This window comes from Apodemus sylvaticus, chromosome 3, assembly GCF_947179515.1.
Source record: "Apodemus sylvaticus chromosome 3, mApoSyl1.1, whole genome shotgun sequence".
Lineage (NCBI taxonomy): Eukaryota > Metazoa > Chordata > Mammalia > Rodentia > Muridae > Apodemus > Apodemus sylvaticus.
Window position 1 is genome coordinate 134596460 of NC_067474.1, and position 18331 is coordinate 134614790.

Consider the following 18331-nt stretch of genomic DNA (forward strand, 5'->3'; position numbering starts at 1 on the left):
GTTGCTTTTTGGACATGGTGTTTATTATAGCAATGCTTAATGAAGATGCATGGCTATCAATCTAGCCTCTTAGCTGTTCCGACTCTCCTAAGCTGGTGGCCATGAAGCCTCAGTGGTAATGGATGCCCCTGGGCAGGGCTAAAGCAGACTCACCACTGTCAGAGTGCTGACGGTAAGGGAGTGCTGAGCGCTCACCTTTATCACAGTCTTTGCCATCTCTCTTCACCCCAAAGCTCAGCCAACATCCAGAAGAGGGAGCAGGAGGCATGTCAGAGCTGGAGGATGGGATACATGCTCCAGTGCTGTCTTCTGGCCCTGACATGGCCTCTGCACTGGTGAACTCATAGGGAGTTACCCGTGCCAGAGCTAGCCAGTCAGCATTCCAGCATGGGCTGGGAGGGACCAATGAGGTCCTGCCCCTAGCTGAGGAGTTATTGGCAGGGAGCCTCTGTTGGGGAAGAAGGATTCATTTTTCTTCAATGATGTAGTCGTGTCAGTTGCCCATGACCCAATATATAATCCTATGTATGTGCAAGCAACCCCAATTAAACAGAAAAAAGACATGAAGGTAGGAGAGGGATGTGTTGGGAAGGGGAAAAGTTCCAGGGGGAGTGGGAGGGGAAGAAGAGAGCAGAATGGGAGGTGGATATGATTAAAACATTTTATAAACTTGTATGGGATTATCAAAGAATGAATAAAGACTCTACTAAGAAAAGTACAGACACAACAGTGATTCCTTGCAGAGAGATGCTTCCTAGAAACTAGGCTGCCCTGTGTTCACATGGCAGCTGCAGGAGACATTTTCATACCGGTAGAGTGTGATGTGCCTTTAACCTGGTTTTGTGAAGCCAGACTGCTCACACCCTCCCTAGACAGTGTTGGGGCTACGCTGACAATCGTGTGCTGCTGAGCTGACAGTTCAGCATCTTGATTATGTTCTTGCATCTGTTTGTTTATTCTGCTGCATATCACTCTGCTCCAGAGTGCCTCTTGTTTTCAGTTCCCTGGCTCACCATCTTTATGATCCATCCTGAGCTGAGACACTGAGTCTAGCCTCAAGGTTGGCCATGCAGGCTCTAGAGCAAAAGTCTGGCTCAGCGTGGGTGTGGCTTTGCTGTGCTCTGACTTTCTTGCCACAAATGGAAACAGTAATAGGTCCTGTTAGTGTTACTATAGGGAACACACTTAGGGACAAGGCCTGGCACATCTTTGGTGCCATATGGATGCTCGTTCCACTTAGGATCTAATTTTAAATGACCAGATTTCAAATATGCTAATGTAAGACACAGGCTCAACCAGGTGACTTTCATACTTGGGGCTGAGGCTCTGCAGTAGTCAGCACCTCTGCTCTGTTTCAGAATATTTCAGTGGAGTTTGTCTTATAAATGTGTGTGGGGGACATCTTTGACTGTTAGGGGGTCTTTAAGGTTGGCTCGAACATATTTTTGTGTATTTCTCAGCATTGTGAATCACAGGATTCCATCTACCTATATAGTCCCCCTGCTGGGGGACTTCATGATGCATCCCCATTGATGAGATGGAAGGAGTTATCTGAGAGAAACTGGGTAGTTACAGATAGTGTGAATCAAAGTCATTCTCCCATCCTCCTCTTCTGAAAGGGTAACTCTGTACCTCATGTGATTCTGGTGGGGTGGTCATTAAGGTAGTCTTTTACTTCATTCTGCCCTTATAAGGGGACATGTGATCTAATGTGGGATACCCTAGTATCACATCCTCCTTGTCACCTAGACTAGTTTGAGGATGCAGTATTTTCCCAAATTGAGGTTCAGAGATATCTGTGGTTCTTCTACTAGACATGTGTTAGTAAGCTATGAGAATGTTGAATTGTCAAAGCCTGCCCTGTACACAGTCTGTCTATCTATAGCTAAAGAATGACGTGAGTGTGCAAAGAGAAGTAGAGATAAGCAGAAGTGGAGAACAAGAAAAAAAGAACATAAATATATAATTTGAGTACCAAGACCAACCATGGCTAAACAGACCTGAGGGGTGGAGTCTAAAACTGTTTTATACATTTGATTTTCTAGAATTCTTTGATATGGCCTTATATGAAAAGGTTGAGAAAGACCCATTTGGTACACACCATGTGTGTCTCTGTCTGTGTGTGAGTGTGCACTCAGGTGCAGGTGCAAATGGACACCAGAGGTCAATCTCGGATGTCATTCCTCAGGAACACTGACCACCTTGCTTTTTTGATGCAGGGTTTCTCATTGGCCTAACTTGCTGATTAGGGTAAGGTGGCTGTCTATTGAGGTTCATGGTTCCCCCTGTCTCCACCTCCCCAGATCTGAAATTAGTATTAGTGCATGCCACTATATGCTACCATTTTCCCTTAAAAATAATCAATCAATCAATCAATGAAGCAAGCAAGCAAACCAAACAAAAAAACAAAACCAAAGACCATGGGTTGTGGAGAGTGAATTTAGATCCTTTACTGACAACTGTCTTCCAGCCTGGTTTGACTCTCTTGCTGACTTCAGGAAGAGAGTCAAGACTCTTCAGAAGAGCCTCATGGGCTGCTGAGGCTCTTCTGAAGCTGGTCTGTGCCTTCCCTCTGGGCTCCTGCCTTGGAGCCACTGCCACCGTTGGCAGCCCCATCCACTCAGATGCGGCCATGGCACCTCTGATCAGGTCAGATGCCTTCTCTCCCTTCACTGGGCTCACATATCATTTTATTTTCTAATAATTCGGCTTTTCTCTGTCACAATCAGTCATTCCTGAGGCTCACTTGTCACCCAGAGTTATCCTGGCTTTGAGGTCCTGATGTCAGTGTCAGCCAGAGTGCAGGCTGGCTGAGGTGCAGGCATTGTTGGGATCCTGGGGGGTGGAGCTGGTGAGAAGATGCTTCTCAGAAAAACCACTGAGATGTCACTCCAGCAACTTATGGCTTTATTTTTATTATTGCTCCAATTCTAATGTCTTCTGGCTTAAGAAATAAGAATTACTTGGAAGAGAATTTAAATGAATTCTTCTGGAGGATTTTCATCCTTTTATTTAATTGCTTTATATTTTATAATATTCCCATAATGAGCGCATATTGCTCTTACCATTAGAAAAAGTATTTAGAGAGTGAAAATGATTACCTGTTATTCAGAAGGGCTCTGAGTAAGAGTGGAACATAGTATGAAGGAGGTGGCAATGGTGCTGACTTCACCTCCAGTAATCTTGTCATATGCAGGACACTGCTTGGGAATGAATACTTCATTAGTTCTAATTATTTCAAGTAGCCAGAACTCAAACGAGAATTTGTGATCTGATTTTTATCAGTCACCAGTAACAGCCAATACTCTTCAAGCAATGTCCTCTCAGGGTGTTAGGCTGTGTCTGTGTGAAGCATTACAGACATGCCATAGAAAATACCTGCAGGGGTAAGGAGATGGCTCTGTGGGCCATCTGTCACACCAACATGAGGACCTAAATTCAGATTCTTAGCACTACCAGGAAAGGATGGACACCACAGTGTGTGTAATCCCAGTACCTCAAAGTTGGGCATGACAGTGTGTGTGTGTGTGTGTGTGTGTGTGTGTGTGTGTAATTCCAGTACTGAAAGGCCAGACATGTATGTAATCTTAGTACTGAGGAAATAGAGACAAAGAGATAACCAGACTGCAACTGGCCACCAGTTTAAGTAAATGGGTAAGCTCTAGGTTCAACGAGACCCTGTCTTAAAGGGCAGGTTGGAGAGGGATTGATAAAGGCAAGCAACGTTAACCTCTGGCCTCTATACATACACCCACATGTGCACATACCTCTATACACACCCAACCTGCACATGCACATCTAAACACAAAAGGTTTTGTGTGTACAAAACCTTATTTTCACATGCATATACACATGTAATCTCCAAACACATAGACATGTATACACACCCACATTTGCACAATACAGCCTCACACTCAAAGATAGATAGATATCAGTCCTATCCTGAAGTTCTCAGTACAGATTCTTTCTATATAAAACTTAGCAAAAAGTATGACAGGTTTGCTTAGTTTCTGCAATTTAACAAAACTTTCCAAATACTCAAAGTCAAAGAAGAAAGAGAACAAAAGTTGACTGTCAGTTAAACTGGACTAAACTTAGTGTCAAGTCTAAATAATGGTTCAATGATAAGGCAAAAATGATTGAATAAACAATTGAGAAGGACAGAATATGACCACTCACTTAAAACCTGCAGTGGGCTATGTTTTTTCCACAGTATTTGGCTTTCCTTTTAAAAATTAATCTAATGTTCACCCCTCTGTCAATCCTTTTTAATAGAAGCCTTTTTAACACTCTAAGGAGTGTTTTGCTTCTTGATGTTAAGCCAGGATATTTTATAAACACATCCATTACACTGCTGACTCCCCCAAGTCTGACGATTTACTCAACTGATATAACAGGTAGTTGGATTTAGCCACTGTGTAGAGAGCTAGCGTTTAGCACAGTTTGATATTTAACAGCTTAACCATGGAAAATACAATTGATGTTAATATGTTCCATTCAGGCCCATTTCCAATGAAGCCTGCAATTTAGCCATGTCGAGCTCCCTCAGTTGGTGTTTACTAATAATGCCTGGTTTCCACAGAAGAAACATTCCCTCAACTTAAACAGCACAGGGAGCATGCGTGGTATTGGGGGTGGGGTGGGGTGGGGTGGGGTGGGGAGTGGTACTCATTCAGTGATTTATCCATGTGCTAACAGCTGAATGAATTTTTCCATTTCCTTTCCTGTGCTGCACTGATTCAAATCTTACAGACTTGAGACAGGCTTGGGACGTTTACTTGCTGTGGTGAGGGGTGCTTTTGAAGAACTCACTAAATGAGAAACTTGCCCAGCTCAAGCCTCGCTTTCACTTAGGGACGCAGATACATAAAAAGTGATTTGCTTGATGTCATTCGTACACAACACGAGGATTTATTAATATTTTAGATGTCACTAATATTTGTATAGATAAGACTGTGCCAAGTACATCTCTTGCTTCCTCTCAGATGTCTGTGGAATCACCAGATTGTCTGCTTCTCTGCCTCCATGCTCCCAAGTCAGAGATAGGAGTGTAGCTCCCAGCCACACAAGGAGGGGTGGTTTGACAGTTTCAAACTGTGCACAAATGGCACCTTCCGTTGAGTTAATTGGCACCCTTCCATTGAGCCCCACAGTCCATGCCCCTGCTCTCGGATCAGGGCTGGCTGTGATAGCTTGGACTTGTTATGGGGCGGAAGTGATGACCTGTGGCTTCCGAGCTATGCTATGTAGTGTATGGCTCTTCCTCCCTGCGCTGATATTTGACTTGTAACTTATGACTACCTTGAGTTACACAGCAAAGGACCTTAGCAGATGTGAAGAAATTAAGATGGGGGCTGGAGACATGGCTCAGCCACTAAAGACTAGGTTCACAATGAAAAAAGATAAATTAAGATGGGAAAATAATAAATGCACTTTTTCAAGTGAATCCAATAATATCCATTTTAAGAGGGGGCAGAGAAGTCAGATATGAAGACACTGCTGCTGGCTTTGAAGGGGTAGAAGGGGCCATGGGTCAAGGACGGCAGGTAGCCTCTTGAGCTTGAAGAGGACAAAAGTCAAGTTCTCCTTTAGTCCCCTGAAGCAAGGCAGATTGGCTAATTTGATCTTAGCCCAGTGAAACCCACTTGAGACTCTGACATTTGATACCATAAAATAATAGGTGTGTATTGTCCTGAGGTCAGGTTCAAGGGAGCTTGCTATAGTTGCAACAGGAGACTAATACACAAGACTAGGTTAGCAGGCTTCCTGGCTTTCTATTATGGTATGTGTACATGCATGACAGGGCATGTCAACATGTGTATGTGGAGGCCAGAGGTTTGCATCAGGTATATTCCTTGGTTGCTTTCTACTTTTTAAATTTTTTAAAATTTTTATTTATTTTATGAATGCAGGTATACTGCCATTCTCTTCAGACACACCAGAAGAGGGCATCAGATCCCATTACAGATGGTTATGAGCCACCATGTGGTTGCTGGGAATTGCACTCAGGACTTCTGGACAGTTAGTGCTCTTAACTGCTGAGGCATCTCTCTAGCCCTCTACTTATTTTTTTTTTTAAGACAGGAGTCTTTCAGTTAACTTGGAGGTCTCTGCCTTAGCTAGCTAGTCTGGCCAGCAAGCCACAGGAATGTTCCTGTCACTATCTCTCCAGTATTGGGATCAGAGGTGTAATCTGTAGCACTTGACTCTTAAATGCCTGGCTAGGTTCTCAAACTCAGGTCCTCATGTTTGTGTGACAAACATTTTCTCATCCTGAGCCATCTTCCCAACCCAAGGCCTGGTGCTTTTGGCATGTTAACTCTTCCAGGCCTCTTCCCAGGACACACCATCTTGGAAACTAGGCTCTGTGCTATGAGAATCCCAGGTTACACATTCCCTTAGTTGCTTGTATGAGAACACAGGCTTTGGGCCAGGCAAGCCCAAGCATCACATTTGTGAGGTGGGAAATCTCTGTAGACACCAGCCAGTTGTCCAACCACTACAGTTATCCTCAACTTTCTGTCATTCAGTTTGAAACCTCAGATATAGTGGGACAGAGAAAAGTGCTCTCTGCTCAAATTCCTCACTCAAAAAAAAATATTCACAAGCTTAGTGAAATGGCCTGTTTCATACCAGGAAGTTCAGGGTGATTTGCTGAAGCCAAGGTGACAGCTAGGCTCTGTGAGCCATGGTGTCACCTCTCACTCACTACCTAGAAGTCACTGTCATTTGGCTTGTGTAGATGTCCTCATGTCACAAGCTAATTTAGGCTGAGGGTATGGTGAGGCTGGAGAACACACAGATGTGTCCTTAGGAGCTTGGTGTGGACTTTGTGCCCAGAGACAGATTATAGAATATGCTTTGTTGAAACCCATGGGCTTGGTAACACCAGCTGTGTCAGTTAGGATGAGCCTACAGGAAGTCACAGGACCCCGGAGAGTAGCAACAGAAAGCAAGATGGTTCTGTGTGTTTATGAAGCCAAAAGAAGGCAAGTTTAGTCATTTAGCAATATTCTTCAGCTCCTCCATCTTTAGAGTGCTCAATTGTGCCACAGATGGTCCCCTCACGCTAATAAACCCAAAAGAAGGTGTCTGGAGGAAGTAAGCAGTCTCCTTATCCTTATGACTGTCCACTGCAGGTGGTTCCGACATGCTCATCCAGCCCTTGTTCATGAATCCATTCCCTCCCAAACATGGCCTAGGATGCTAGCCTATCTCCCATGCTCTTTTCTACACACATCCCCAGCATGTCCTTTCTTCTTTTGCTTTCAAAAGATAACTGTGATCCCATTTTCTGAGAACACAGAATCCACCAGAAGGTAGTTTTCTCTGACCTCAACATCAGATCTCAGAGGCACGGACACCCATATGCCTTCTTGTCAGTATTCCCTCTGAGGCCAGGCCCCCCATGTGGACACTACATGCCATGTCTCTGGCCTGCCCGAGAGCTGTGTTTCACCTGCTGCTTGCTTCTTTCTTTTCTTGCTTCTTCCTTCGTTCCTTCCCACCCATTTTTCCTTTTCTAGTGACTTTTCGACACTGTCATTCCTCTCATACCCCCAGTTCCCTCTTCATTTCTTTACCTCTATCCTTCCTTTTGTTTAGGACCCAGCTGTCAGTGTCTTAATGAAAATATTCTCTATGACACAGGTATGTTGTATGTGTATGTACATATTGTCTATCTTTGTAGATATATGTATGTACTCATTAATAATCTGAGCCAACTTTGGGGGTACCTATGTTATATTTTACTTCCTGTCTTAGAATGTTTAACTTCCTGTGTTACATTTCATGTGTCTTCTGACAATGGCGTAAATTCTGTGTTATACATTTTTTGACAAGATGACCTTTTATTTGGATATTTAGCTCATTTATAGTTAATTTTATCTGTTATAGATTTGGGTTGGTTATCAAAACTAATTGCTCTGCTTATCCTGTTTCTTTTTCTTCTACTTCTTGTCTTTTTGGTTATTCCATATAATTTTTTCCTCTACTAATTCATGCTCTCTAATGTTTTAGTGGCTTCCCTGGAAGTTACAGTGCAAACATTTCACTCACCAAAGTCTAAATTTGCTTAACAAACACCCATGTAACCTTCCTGAATGATACAAAGACCTCAACTATCATCCATTTTCTCTTGTCTTTTAAACCTCCAAGCTTATGGGCCAGTGTTTGAGCATCCTGTCCTGTATATCAGTTGTCCACTCTGTCACTTCCTCTGTTCTTTCTTCCTACAGCTCATCATTCGTCTAGGCTCTCCATTATTTTTCCCAAGGAACATTCTTTAGAATTATCTTTAGCAAGTACTTTACTTTAGCAAGTGACTTTACTGCTGGAAGTAAGGTCAGTTTCTGTTGGAAAATATTATTTTGCTTCCATGTTTTCACAGAGAATCTAATCCTACATGGAGAATGGTTTTCTTTGGAACCATTGAAGATGGGGCTGGAGAGATGGCTCAGTGGATAAGAGCACATGTTGTTCTTGTAGAGGGCCCAGGTTCAATTCCCAACCCTGCATGGTGGTTCACAACTGTCTGTAACTCTAGTACCAGGGTACCTGATGTCCTCTTCTCACATCTGCAGGTACCAGGCACAAATGCTGTGTACAGACACACATGCAGCCAAAATACACATGCACATAAAAACCGAATATATTGAAGATGACATCCCATTGTCTTTGGTCTCCTCTGTGACTGTCCGGAAGCCAAATTCCAGTCTCTGAAGGTAATGTCCCCTTCTTGGCTACTTTTAAGATGTTTTGCTTGTTATCTTATGAAGTTCTACTGTGACGTGCCTATGAATGAGTTGTTTCCTACAGTGCTTGGGTATTTTTTTTTTCTGTGAGCATATCACCATTAAAATGATATGTGATTGGAATGCATTGACCACTTCCACAACCATAGGCTTTCACGGGCCTTTGGGTGTCTGTGATCAGCTCTGCTGACTTGGAAAACCTTCTCTGAGGATTGCTTGCTTCTGTCTATTCTCTTGGTCTCTTCTTTCTGGGACAATGAACAAATGCACTCGGACCTTATCTTCCCTATTACATAATATCTTTTATATTCCCTCTTCTTTTTATTTGTTATATTTTGGGTCATTTGTGGATCTTTCTATTAATCCTTTCTTCAACATGATCTAAGCTGTTATTAAACCCAGATGTCAATCTTTTGTGCTTTTTTTTTTTTTTAAACAATTGTTTCTAAAGTTTCTTCTTGGCTATTTTTCAAATCATTAGTGTTTGTCTCCAGATTCTGGTTCCCTGTAGGTATTGTCAGACTATAACTTTGTTTCTTTAAACACAGTAAGTGCAGTTCTTTGGTAATTTATACTTGATAAATGCAACATCCCTAGCTTTGGTTTATCTACCCTGGCAGCTCTGCTTGTGAACTGCTTGTTTCCTAGGGAGCAGGGATATTTTTCCTCTATGAGTTTATCATTATTAAAAGATGTCCTGGGAATGTGTTGACCACTAAGAACGAGGAGCCTTCTCTAGAGAGGACAGTTTCATCGAGCTGTGCCAAGCATCTAGGGCTATTTCTGGTCTAGGGTAGTTGTTCAGTAAATGGAGGGCAGCTTCTTTCCCCCATGCACATGGAATGCATTGGGATAGCAATTTTTTAATATATATATATATATTTTATTTTCTATATTCTTTGTTTACAATCTAAAAGCTTTCCCCTTTCCCAGTCCCCCCCCCCCCCATATGTCCCATAAGTCCTCTTCTCTCCATCCATTCTCCTATCTTTCCCCCTCCCTTTTCTCTGTCCTGGTACTCCCCTACAATGCTGGATCAAGTCTTTCCAGGATTAGGACCCTCTTCTTCCTTCTTCATGGGAATCATTTGATATGCTAATTGTATCTTCAGTATTCAGAGCTTCAGGGCTAATTAATATCCACTTATCAATGATTGCATTCCTTGTGTATTCTTTTGTGATTGCATTACCTCGCTTAGGATGATATTCTCCAGTTCCATCTATTTGCCTAAAAAATTCATGAATTCATTGTTTTTAATTGCTGAATAGTACTCCATTGTGTATATATACCACATTTTCTGTATCCATTCCTCCACTGAGGGACATCTGGGTTCTTTCCAGCTTCTGGTTAGTATAAATAAGGCTGCTATGAACAAAGTGGAGCATGTGTCCTTATTGCATGCTGGGGAATACTCTGGGTATATGCCCAGGAGAGGTATAGCAGGGTCCTCCGAAAGTGTCATGTCCAGTTTTCTTAGGAACCACCAGACTGATTTCCATAGTGGTTGTACCATCTTACAATCCCACCAGCAGTGAAGGAGTGTTCCTCTTTCTCCACATCCTCACCAACACCTGCTGTCTCCTGAGTTTTTAACCTTAGCCATTCTGACTGGTGTGAGGTGAAATCTCAGGGTTGTTTTGATTTGCATTTCCCTAATGGCTAATGATGTTGAGCATTTCTTACGGTGCTTCTCGGCCATCCGAATTTCTTCAGGTGAAAATTCTTTGTTTAGGTCTGTACCCCATTTTTTTTTATTTTTTTCCTTTTTTTTTATTCGATATAATTTTTTATTTACATTTCAAATGATTTCCCCTTTTCTAGCCCCCCACTCCCCGAAAGTCCCGGAAGCCCCCTTCTCTTCCCCTGTCTTCCCACCCACCCCTTCCCACTTCCCCGTTCTGGTTTTGCCGAATACTGCTTCACTGAGTCTTTCCAGAACAAGGGGCCACTCCTCCTTTCTTCTTGTACCTCATTTGATGTGTGGATTATGTTTTAATACCCAAAACATAATCTTCCATAAACTGGAATACCCAAAACATAATCTGTATCCCATTTTTAATAGGGTTATTTGGTTCCCTGGGGTCTAACTTCTTGAGTTCTTTGTATATATTGGATATTAGCCCTCTATCGGATGTAGGATTGGTGAAGATCTTTTCCCAATTTGTTGGTTGCCGTTTTGTCCTTTAAGTGACCCGATAACCTCCAGCAGAGAACTCCTACAGCTGATAAACAACTTCAGCAAAGTGGCAGGTTATAAAATCAACTCAAGCAAATCAGTTGCCTTCCTATACTCAAAGGATAAGCAGGCTGAGAAAGAAGTTAGGGAAATGATACCCTTCACAATAGCCACAAACAATATGAAGTATCTTGGTGTGACTCTAACCAAACAAGTGAAAGATCTATACAACAAGAACTTCAGGTCACTGAAGAAGGAAATTGAAGAAGACCTCATAAAATGGAAAATCTTCCATGCTCATGGATTGGCAGGATTAATATAGCTAAAATGGCCATCTTGCCAAAAGCAATATACAGATTCAATACAATCCCCACCAAAATTCCAACTCAGTTCTTCACAGAGTTAGAAAAAGCAATTCTCAAATTTATCTGGAATAACAAAAAAACCCAGGATAGCTAAAACTATTCTCCACAGTAAAAGAACTTCTGGGGGAATTAGTATCCCAGACCTCAAGCAATACTACAGAGCAATAGTGTTAAAAACTGCATGGTATTGGCACAGGGACAGGCAAGTGGACCAATGGAATAGAATTGAAGACCCAGAAATGAATCCACACACCTATGGTCACTTGATCTTTGACAAAGGAGCTGAAAATATCCAGTGGAAAAAAGATAGCCTTTTTAACAAATGGTGATGGTTCAACTGTAGGTCAGCATGCAGGAGAATGCAAATTGATCCATTCTTATCTCCTTGTACTAAGCTCAAATCCAAGTGGATCAAGGACCTCCACATAAAACCAGTCGCACTGAAACTAATAGAAAAGAAACTGGGGAAAACCATTGAGGACCTGGGCACAGGGGGAAAGTTCCTGAACAGAACACCAATAGCTTATGCTCTAAGAGCAAGAATCGACAAATGGGACCTCATAAAATTACAAAGTTTCTGTAAGGCAAAGGACACTGTCAAAAGGGATAGCAAATTTTTGCTGGGGATTTCTTTCCATTCTTCTAGCCATCACACTGTCTCACTCTTTGCCTCTCTGATCCCCCACTCGTCCTTGTCATTTTACCTAGCTACTGTGTATAAGCAGACTGCTTAGTTTACGGCACCTCTGTCAACATAGCATGCTCTGTTGTTACTAATTCATTTGTCACAGATTCTTTTTTTTTTAAGGTTTATTTATTTATTTATTTTATTCCATATATTTTTTATTTACATTTAAAATGATTTCCCCTTTTCTAGACCCCCACTCTCCGAAAGTCCCATCAGCCCCCTTCCCTCCCCCTGTTTTCCCACCCAACCCTTCCCACTTCCCTGTTATGGTTTTGCCCTATACTGCTTCACTGAGTCTTTCCAGAACAAGGGGCCACGCCTCCGTTCTTCTTGTACCTCATTTGATGTATGGATTATGTTTTGGGTATTCCAGTTTTCTAGGTTAATATCCACTTATTAGTGAGTGCATACCATGATTGAGTCTGGGTTACCTCACTTAGTATGATGTTCTTCAGCTCCATCCATTTGCCTAAGAATTTCATGAATTCATTGTTTCTAATGGCTGAATAGTACTCCATTGTGTATGTATACCACATTTTTTGCATCCACTCTTCTGTTGAGGGATACCTGGGTTCTTTCCAGCTTCTGCCAATTATAAATAGGGCTGCTATGAACATAGTGGAACATGTATCCTTATAACATGCTAGGGAATCTTCTGGATATATGCCCAGGAGTGGTAGGTATAGCAGGATCTTCTGGAAGTGAGGTGCCCAGTTTTTGGAGGAACCGCCAGACTGATTTCCAGAGTGGTTGTACCAATTTGCAACCCCACCAGCAGTGGAGGAGTGTTCCTCTTTCTCCACATCCTCGCCAACATCTGCTGTCTCCTGAATTTTTGATCTTAGCCATTCTGACTTGTGTAAGGTGAAATCTCAGGGTTGTTTTGATTTGCATTTCCCTAATGACTAATGAAATTGGGCATTTTTTAAGATGCTTCTCCGCCATCCGAAGTTCTTCAGGTGAAAATTCTTTGTTTAACTCTGTACTCCATTTTTTAAATAGGGTTATTTGGTTTTATGGAGTCTAACTTCTTGAGTTCTTTATATATATTGGATATTAGCCCTCTATCTGATGTAGGGTTGGTGAAGATCTTTTCCCAATTTGTTGGTTGCCGATTTGTCCTTTTGATGGTGTCCTTTGCCTTACAGAAACTTTGTAATTTTATGAGGTCCCATTTGTCAATTCTTATCTTAGATCATACGCTATTGGTGATCTGTTCAGAAACTTTCCCCCTGTACCGATGTCCTCAAGGGTCTTCCCCGGTTTCTTTTCTATTAGCTTCAGAGTGTCTGGCTTTATGTGGAGGTCCTTGATTCATTTGGAGTTGAGCTAAGTACAAGGAGACAAGGATGGATCAATTCCCATTCTTCTGCATGCTGACCTCCAGTTGAACCAGCACCATTTGTTGAAAAGGCTATCTTTTTTCCATTGGATGTTTTCATCCTCTTTGTCGAGGATCAAGTGGCCATAGGTGTGTGGGTTCATTTCTGGATCTTCAATCCTGTTCCATTGATCCGCCTGCCTGTCACTGTACCAATACCATGCAGTTTTTAACACTATTGCTCTGTAGTATTGCTTGAGATCAGGGATACTGATACCCCCAGAATTTCTTTTATTTTTGAGAATAGTTTTAGCTATCCTGGGTTTTTTGTTATTCCAGATGAATTTGAGAATTGCTCTTTCTAACTCTGAAGAATTGAGTTGGGATTTTGATGGGTATTGCGTTGAATCTGTATATTGCTTTTGGCAAAACGGCCATTTTAACTATATTAATCCTGCTGATCCATGAGCATGAGAGGTTTTTCCATTTTTTGAGGTCTTCTTCCATTTCCTTCTTCATAGTCTTGAAGTTCTTGTCATACAGATCTTTCACATGTTTGGTAAGAGTCACCCCAAGGTACTTTATACTGTTTGTGGCTATTGTGAAGGGAGTCATTTCCCTAATTTCTTTCTCAGCCTGCTTATCCTTTGAGTATAGGAAGGCTACTGATTTGCTTGAGTTGATTTTATAACCTGCCACTTTGCTGAAGTTGTTTATCAGCTGTAGGAGTTCTCTAGTGGAGGTTTTTGGGTCACTTAGGTAGACTATCATATCATCTGCAAATAATGATAGTTTGACTTCTTCCTTTCCAATTTGTATCCCTTTGACCTCCTTATGTTGTCTAATTGCCCGAACTAGTACCTTAAGTACAATATTTGTCACAGATTCTTTGAGCTGATGGAAAATAAACAATATGTGCTTATGGCATCAAACACAGTTTGGTATATATGTATCATATATATGATACTATATATGATATATATGACAATATATGATATATATGACTACATATGATATATGTGACAATATATGTCATATATATAAATATTAATGACATATATGATATATATCTCCTCTGAAGGGGTTTGCTCATTTACATAGTGATTCTTTTAGTGACATAGTGACACTTTACAAGTGTCAAAAGTCTGCTTTTGACACTTTGAGAAAACTCCATACTAATTTCTATAACAAGTGTACTAATTTACAACAATGTGTAAAATTATCACTCCTTCTATGTGCTCACTAAACTTATTATTTGTTGTCATGTTGATAGCAGTATCACCCCTAACTGATATCTCATTGTGGTTATTATGTTTTCCAATTTATTTATTTTTATTTTATGTGTATGGATGTTACTATGTGTGCATTGAGTTCATGCCTGGTGCCTGTGGAAGTCATAGGGGGAGTTGGATCTCCTGGAGTTGGAGGTCTGGAAGATAGATGTCACTACGTGGGTACTAGGAATCAAATCTGGTCCTATGTGAGAGCAACAAGTGCTCTTAACCATTGGGTTATCTCTCGAGTAACACTCCTTTGAGGTCTTAATTTGAATTTCTGCCACAATTGGTGGTGTAGAACATTTTTTAGTTTACTTGTTGGCCATTTTGGTCTGCTTTTGGGAAATGTCATTTCAGGGTCTCTGTCCACTTCATCAGGCCATTTAATCAGAATTAAATTTTAATGACTTAATATGACACTCAGATTTCAGTTAGGCAGGAGGTCAGGTTCAAGGCTCTATTGTATTACAGGGTGGATGTGGTTAATACTGACATGTATGAGAACGCTGGTAAGATAGTAGAGTTTAAATTTTTTCACTAAAATTAAGTGCTAAAGGTATTGAATATATTAATTAACTTAATTATTCCACAGAATACAGATACATCAAACTATCCCACAGGTACATGGAAGTTTCACACATAGTCTTTTTTCTGAGTTTGGGATGTTCCCTCTTCTCAGGTATATTGCTTATAAATCCATTTCTCCCATCGAAAGCTTTGTCTTTTGACTCTGGTTGCCGATTTCTTGCCCGAAGAGGAGCTTTTTAGTTGGATGCATCCCCACACATCTGTTTGTTGTTGTTGGTTTGTTTCCTGTACTTTGAGGGCTCTGTATCCAAATGACTGATATCAAGAAGTTTGACCCTGTGCATTCTCATATTATCTCCATAGTCTTGGAGGCTGTGTTTAAATCTTTAGTCTACTTAAGTTGGTCTTTGGATATGGAGTGAGATGAGCAGCTAATTTCATAGCTAATTTCATCAATACCATTTATTAATGAGATAGCTCTTTTTCTGTCTTGTGCTTTTGGTACTTTTATCCAAGATCAGTTGTCTGGATTTAGTCCTGGATTCCTGTTCTTTTATGTTTGTCTTTTCATTAGTTACTTTTCTATTGCTGTAATAAAATGCCATGACCAAGGCAACTTATAGAAGGAGAGTTTATTTAGGTTTTACAGTTCCAAGAGTGTATCACTATCTCCATGGGAAACATGGCAGAAGGCAGGCAGGCAGGCAGGCAGGCAGGCATGATGTGAAGCAGCAGCTAAGAGCTTACATCTCAAACTGCAATCAGGAAGCAGAGAGAGCACATTTGAAATTCATGAGACTTCTGAAACCTCAAAGCCCAGCCCTAGTGATATGCCTCTTCAAGGCCACACCTTCCCAAACAATTTCACCAACTGGGACCAAGGATTCAAACATAAGAGTTTATGGGGGCTGTTCTCATTCAAATCACCACAGTCTATATTTCTGTTTTTGTGCAATGCCAAGGTGTTTGATTACCACAAGTATGTGTGGCAGATATTGTAGTAGCTCCAGCATTGTTCTCCTGTACATTGGCTTCTTGAGGTCTTTTGTGATACCACATTAATTTTGGGATTATCTATTACTATGAAATATGTTACTGAAATTTTTATAGAAATTGCATTAAGCTGTATCTCTCTTTGGACAATGTTTTAGTAGTATTAATTCCTCTATGTATACTATTTATTATGACAGGATTAGTGAGTAATTTGCAGAACTATGAATGAATGGATGAACATTATCTCTTACTTAGAATCCTTTAGACATGGGCTGGAGAGATGGCTCAGTGGTTAAGAGCACTGACTGCTCTTCCAAAGGTCCTAAGTTCAAATCCCAGCAACCATGTGATGGTTCACAACCATCTGTAATGAGATCTGAAGCCCTCTTCTGGGGTGTCTGAAGATAGCTACAGTGTATTCACTGTAAATAAATAAATAAATAAATAAATAAATCTTAAAAAAAAAAGAATCCTTTAGACACAATTCAGTAAAGTAGAGAAGATCAGGGTTTTCTTTTCCTTCGTGTGTGTGTGTGTGTGTGTGTGTGTGTGTGTATGCTTGTGTACCAGCATGAAAACCAGAGGGGGACAGTGAATTTTCTTGTGTTCTGCCATATCACTCTCTTCTTTCTTTCCATGAAACAGTGTCTTACACTGAATCTAGAGCTAGCTGAAAGCCAGCAAGTCCCAGAAATCCTGCCTCAGTCTATCTTCCCCCAGCAGTGGGGTTACAGGTATGCCAAAGTTTTTTATAAGGTGCTGGAATTCAAGCTCCAGTGATGAAACTAAGTACTGCTAACATTGAAGAACCTCTCTAGCCCCAGCACATTGACTTTTGTTGATCAGGGATACAGACAGTGCAAAGCAGCTTCTGGAACAATCTATTACTCCATAGAAGGTTGCTTACTTATGGAATACAACTTTCTTCAACACAAATTCATTGTAAAAAATATCACATTTAACTGTATTTGATAAATAGCATTCATTTGGCTAGACAGGACCTATATACCCACAATGCCAGAACTTGGCATCTGAGGCCACAGAACTGTGGAATTCATGGTCATTCTGAGATGCATAGGAAAACCTTGCCTCACAAAAACCAAACTGAAACCCTGGAAAATATTTCATTTAATACTCTTCCCAAAGAGCACTACATTAATAATAATTTATTAAATGTTGTACTGGCTAGTTTTGTGTGTCAACTTGACACAGGCTGGAGTTATCACAGAGAAAGGGGCTTCAGTTGGGGAAGTGCCTTCATGAGATCCAGTTGTGGGGCATTTTCTCAATTAGTGATCAAGTGGGGAGGGCCCCTTGTGGGTGGTACCACCTTTGGGCTGGTGCTCTTGGGTTCTATAAGAAAGCAAGCTGAGCAAGCCAGGGGAAGCAAGCCAGTAAGAAACATCCCTCCATGGCCTCTGCATCAGCTCCTGCTTCTTGACCTGCTTGAGTTCCAGTCCTGACTTCCTTTAGTGATGAACAGCAGTGTGAAAGTGTAAGCTCAATAAACCCTTTCCTCCCCAACTTGCTTCTTGGTCATGATGTTTGTGCAGGAATAGAAACCCTGACTAAGACAAATGTATAGTAAATAATGAATTAATTTTGTTAAAAATTTTCTCATCTCTCATCCCACTTTTTCAGCAAATATGTATAAAAGTGCAACCTTAACCATAAAAGCCTTGTTATATGAATATGACATTTTTGCTAAAACACATTCCTCATCTTTGTAAGGAAAAACCTAAGCAGATTACTTAAGTGTGGGGCCAAAGTTCCCATCAACTTCTGAACTTTCATCAGCTAGCAACTTCTACCAGCTCTGTACCACACCAAGAGAGTACCTATGTTGTAGATTCTGCTACGGAACAGACATAGGTGGCAGGTGACACAGGAGTTAGACACAATTGAGTCAGGTCACATTACTGGGTAATGACTGATGTAAATGTGATGGTTAGGTTTAATTGTCAATCACCTGGGAAGAGTTTCTGTGCGGAATTATTTGTATCAGGTTGGCCTGTGGCTATGTCTGTGGGGGGTTGTCTTGATTAGTTGACATGGGAAGACCCATCCTAAAGTGAACAGTACGGTTCTCTGTGTGGATCCTGAGCTGTAAAGAGTAGAGAAGGCAAGTGGAGCAGTAGAAATTCTCATTCATTTTCTCTCTGATTTTGACTATGGATGTGACTGGCTACTTCAAGTTCCTGGCTTGACTTCTCTACAATAATGGACTGTA

General features: G+C 41.1%; 1 long non-coding RNA gene across 2 annotated transcripts in view; it reads left to right on the plus strand.

Annotated features, from left to right (window-relative positions):
* Positions 1-18331, plus strand: part of LOC127681198 (uncharacterized) — a 151368-nt gene that overhangs the window by 29724 nt on the left and 103313 nt on the right. Inside the window, exon 2 of one of the 2 annotated variants that reach the window (XR_007977088.1) lies at positions 8583-8723. The exons of the other annotated variant lie outside the window; for it this stretch is intronic. This is a non-coding gene — a long non-coding RNA (uncharacterized LOC127681198). The remainder of the gene's footprint in view (positions 1-8582; positions 8724-18331) is intronic. 2 annotated transcript variants of the gene reach the window in all.